This window comes from Petromyzon marinus, chromosome 80 (assembly GCF_048934315.1).
Source record: "Petromyzon marinus isolate PM22_M1 ecotype Great Lakes invasive population chromosome 80, UKy_Petmar_22M1.pri1.0, whole genome shotgun sequence".
NCBI classification, from domain to species: Eukaryota; Metazoa; Chordata; class Hyperoartia; order Petromyzontiformes; family Petromyzontidae; genus Petromyzon; species Petromyzon marinus.
This window is the reverse complement of record NC_133746.1, coordinates 1,444,336-1,449,709: the sequence shown is the minus strand read 5'-3', so window position 1 is coordinate 1,449,709 and position 5,374 is coordinate 1,444,336. Positions and strand designations below refer to the sequence as shown.

Below are 5,374 nucleotides of genomic sequence, written 5' to 3'. Positions count from 1 at the left end.
ACACGCCCGGCCACCTTTGTCTCCCCCAGTGGAAATGTTTACTACACACCGCTACACCAAGTACTCGTTTGAGGCTGCGTCGACCTATGAGAGGTCCAAGACCAGGTTAGCTATTCCTCGCCGGTTGTTTGTGGCCGCCAGACGAATCAAACTCTGAGTATTGGTATCTGTGGGTCTGCATGGGTCTCTATGAGTATGGGTCTCTGTGTAGACCCACAAAGACCCATATCCATAGAGACCTGCCCGCCCACCCACCCACCATACCCACCGTACCCACCCACCATACCCACCCACCATACCCACCGTACCCACCCACCGACCGTACCTCGATGCAGTAGGGCAGGTGTTCTATGAAGATTCGTGAATCAAAGAGATCCTTGCCGGTGGCCATCTCGGCCACGGTGCAGCCCAGAGCCCACATGTCCACAGCGCAGGTGACATGGTAGCCCAGCAGCAGCTCCGGGGCCATGTAGGGCAACGTCCCCCACATGTTTTGGGCTGCACACAAACAACAACAATAACAACAACGACGATGAATATAAAGTAGCCCCTCCGTCAACAGCGACGTGGGTTGAACAGGTTTCTTTTTTCGGTCGGTTAAATGCCTAGTCGGCTTCTGCGACCGATATTTCACGGCGGAGGCGAGTTTTTGGGTTGGACCGCGTACTCTGGCTGCCCGCCCGATGATGATGCTCAGCTGTAATCGCTCGAATTGTAAACGTCGTAGTGGATTTACATCTCCAGCACACTGGCTAGTGCTGTGCAAGTGGCGATTTGGAGCGTCCTGTTTACGTGACGCTGAACCTCACTGGCTGCGTCGGATGGCAGCGGGTTTGACGACGCAACGTTTACGTTGACGCAAGCTAACCCTGAAAAAAGAAACTCCACGCACGCAAAGCCACTCACTTTTATGCTTCAGGTAGGAGCTGCACCCGAAGTCGGTGACCCTGACTTTGCCGGCCGCGGTGAGCAGAATGTTATCCTGGACAAAGGGGAGAGACAGAGAAGGAATTCCACGCTCTGAGGTTACGGCAAGAATGTCCACCCAGCAGTGGGTCGATCACGCAAAGTGACGCATTTACACCCACACAGGCAGCCCCCCCCCTCCCACTTTTGGCATGGGCTATGTGCCTGAGACCCGTTCAAAGTCGTTTTAATAAACTACTAAACCTATTTTTTTATGTTACTACCAGGGTGTAAGGCCCCACTGAGCTGTTGTGTAGCTATTCTATCAGAAACGATCTGGCCATCACGTAATAACATCATCAGCATCATCATCATCATTGCGTGGACATTAATAGCAGCAGCCAAACACTCTAAACACATGTTTCAACAAGCCCATAGAGACCCATACACACCCACAGAGACCCATACTTACAAAGACCCACACAGATATAGAGACCGATTCTCATAGAGACCTACACAGACCAACAGAGACCCATACTCATAGAGACCCATAAAGACCGAAATAGACCCATACTCATAGAGACTCACACAGACTTAGAGAGACTCATACTCATAGAGACTCACACAGACTTCGAGAGACCCATACTCATAGAGACCTACACAGACATAGAGAGACCCAAACTAAAACTAAGCTATATTTACTTTACTAGGTGTAAGGCCCCACTCTGTGCTGCTGTGCAGCTGTTCTGTCAGAAGCGACCTGGCCATCACAAACGATAGCTCAACCAAGTGGGCTGATATCATCATCATAATCACGCGGAAATGTTAAAGCAGCGGTCAAATACTCTAAACGCTTGGTGATGTTGATTCTGAACGTGGAGGGAAAAACCGGAGGACCCGGAGTAAAATCCACGTGACCACCACGGGGAGAGAGAGACGCAGACTCCAAACATACAGCAGACGTCAGGGTCGGGATCGAACCCACGACCTCCTGTATACCTTGCGAGGTAGTTAACATCTCCTGCTACCTCCTCCCACTGGAAGGAGGAGGTGGCAGAGTCACAGTAGAAGGACAGAGCCAGCGCATTGACCCTGCAATCAACCATGGCCGGCCTGCCTCTATGGTACGAGTGTCCACCTCGTCCCGGATCGTCTTCACCGGAGGTAAAGTGACCCCACCACCACCACTACCACCACCTCCCTCCAGATGGACGGAGCCACCGCATCGACCCCGTGATCAACAGTGGCCAGGCTGCCTCCGCGCCAGCTAACCAAGCGCCCCGACGAGAGGGCGCGACCACCGCGCCTGCTCCGCTCACCGGCTTGATGTCCCCGTGGACGATGCCCCGCCCCTTGGCGTACAACAGGAAGTCGAGGATGGCCCTGGTGTACTCCCTCAACCGCCTCACGTAGATTCGCCCGATGCTCCCTTTGCTCATGACATCGTAGAGGCTCTTCCTGACGCGACAAGGACGACGACGACGTTAAAACCCCTTTCCCGTTCCGATAACGTCCGCAGGGCGACCCACAACCCGCACCCCAAACCGACTGTGACACTTGGTTAGTTTTGGCGGGGGGGGGGGGGGAGGTCAGGGAACTCCTCGTCGCTCTGCGGTATTCATTTGCGTCGTCGCCGCGCTGCACTAGCGCCGAGCGAACTAACGCGCACAAAACATTGCCGCGGGTGAAATATTTAATGATAATAATTTCATTATGATTTCATTCTAATTTCACCGTGATTATGTTCTTATTACAATTTCTATTTTATTATTTCATTACTATCATTTTATTACTATCATATCACAATTTAACAATACATTTTTTATTATCACTTTATCAATATTTCTTAATTAAAAAATTTATTAAATTTTTCATTAGTAATATATTTGTATTATTATTTCATTATAATTTCCTTATTATTTTGGAATCTTATTGTTCATTATCATTTTTTCATTATTATTAACCTATTAATATCGTGTTATTTTATTATTTTAAAAAATAGCTTATTAATATATATATTTTACTAGAATGTGTACCCGTTCTTTGCACGGAAATTAATAGTTTATTCCATCACAGATGTGCTGTCACCGCTCACTGCCGTGCAATAGATTATATCCATTATTCCCTCCCCCCAAAAAATACAAAGTAATTTTTTATACTTTTTACATTGTGTACAGTATGGAAGCTACCCACATGCCAAATTTAAAGTTTGTAGCATGTTGGGAAGTATGCTAAACATTTCGAACAGACACACATATCCACAAATTTCCCTTTTGACGTATATATAAAGATTTCACTGGAAAACCCTTAAAAAAGGTTGATGCTTGCAAGAAAGAAAAAATCCTAAACAAATCAATTTCACTAAATCGGATGTTTTTCACTGAAGGAAATTCAACTTTAACCCACTTCTACGTAAGGTCGATTTAGGCAACTCGGGAAGGGAATGACGTGGCGAGCTGAATATAGTCACGTTCCCTTAGAAATTCCAGACAGCGTAAGCTGTGCAAATTTCACGACGTCAGAGCTCAGCGTTCGAGAGTTTTTGCTGCTTCACACAAACAGTGGATTTTCTGCTTCATATTTAGAAGCGAGCTGAAATTCGTCGCGTTGACTTAGAAAATGGAGGCAGCTATGCAGCGCTTTTGTGCGGGATACACAGCCTACGCGGGGGTTGGGGGGGGATGCGTGACGTCAGCAGGCACACTGCGTGACGCTGACGCATGCGGGTGACATCACAGATGTGACGTCACCACTCACTTGCCGTGCAATGTATTACATGCATTATTCCGCCATCCCCCCCCCCGCCCCAAAATACAAAAGTCTATTTTTAGACTTTTTGCATTGTGTACAGTCTGGAAGCTACCCACATGCCAAATTTCAAGTTTGTTGCATAAACATTTCAAACAGACACAAATTCACAAATTCCCTTTTTACACATGTAGATTATCAATATCATAAAAAAATTAGAATGTGTGATTCATGGGGAACGTTTCCGTGAGTCGCGTCTTCCGCAACCCAGGGGACTTCCTGCGTCTGCTTTGTCCCCACGGTGTTCTGCGATTGTCGATAACGCAGCGGTTCGCCGTGCTGAGCTGCTTGACCCACGGGGGCCACGTGGACGCGTGCTGCTCGACTTCCCAGAGCTTTGGAGACTCGGTTGCCAAACAAATTGTGATTGTAAAATTGTCAGATGAATTATTGCATAAATTAATTACCAAAATAGCAATTAAATAAGTTACATCTTCGATTAAATTAATTCATTTAACGAGGCGAGACATATTTTGATGAATTGTTAATTATCTTTAAACTCACTAAATAAACTGCAAAATAAGTTTATTATGAAAGTTATTAAATAAAGCTATTGGGGAACAAATTAGAAAATTTATCCCCCACCCAACTTTGCCGCACAGAAGTGTGGTCACCACATCTGTGCCTCTTTATAAGGAATGGAACAGGTGGAATTCTCCACAAAATCTAACTTTCGCCTGATGAAGCTGGTTGTAATTACTAGCGAAACGTCGTACTCAGAGATTGTAAATGTTGTGGCTTGGCTGTCCAACACACCGTTGTGCTGTACCATTATACTACACTATACACTACACTATACACTACACTACTATACACTACACACTAGTGCTGTACTAGTAACCAATTGGCACGTTCTGTGTGCGTGACAACCCTTACTAGTCGGCTGTGTCGGGTCGTGGCGGGTTTAACGACGCAACATTTATATTTTTAAGCGATCTAACCCAAAAATACCTCTATTATGGATTAGAATGGTCGCAAAAGCCCTGCGTGTAAAACTCAATTAATAAATGTGATAAATCGATAAATCTAGTTGCTTGATCAAATATTAAATAAATATTAATTCCGAAATAAATCAACTATCGAACGGAGCAATGGAGACGCACGTGGGTGGGTGGTGGGGGGGGGGGTGGGAAGGTTCACGTACTTCAAGAGCTCGACGACGAGGCAATTGTGGCCGCGGAATTCGAACGTGTCCAGGACCCGGATGACTCCATAGCGCTCATCGCTGGCCCTGCCCTGCAGCTTTTTGGCCACCTCCAGCTCCGTCCTCTGGCGGGCCGCTGTCGAGGAGCTGCGCAACGGGAGGGGGAAGGCCAAGAAATCAACGGTGACTCTGTGTGGGTGACTCTGTGTGGGTGACTCTGTGTGGGTGACTCTGTGTGGGTGACTCTGTGTGTGTGACTCTGTGTGGGTGACTCTGTGTGGGTGACTCTGTGTGGGTGACTCTGTGTGGGTGACTCTGTGTGAGTGACTCTGTGTGGGTGACTCTGTGTGGGTGACTCTGTGTGGGTGACTCTGTGAGTGACTCTGTGTGGGTGACTCTGTGTGGGTGACTCTGTGTGGGTGACTCTGTGTGGGTGACTCTGTGAGTGACTCTGTGTGGGTGACTCTGTGTGGGTGACTCTGTGTGGGTGACTCTGTGTGGGTGACTCTGTGTGGG

General features: G+C 47.5%; 1 long non-coding RNA gene across 1 annotated transcript; it reads right to left on the bottom strand.

Annotated features, from left to right (window-relative positions):
* Positions 1–906: 906 nt before the first annotated feature.
* Positions 907–5,000, bottom strand: LOC142907688 (uncharacterized). Its single transcript, XR_012931196.1, has 3 exons — positions 4,859–5,000; positions 2,226–2,364; positions 907–982 (listed from the first exon to the last, which is right to left on the bottom strand). It is a non-coding gene; the product is annotated as an uncharacterized LOC142907688 (long non-coding RNA).
* Positions 5,001–5,374: the final 374 nt, after the last annotated feature.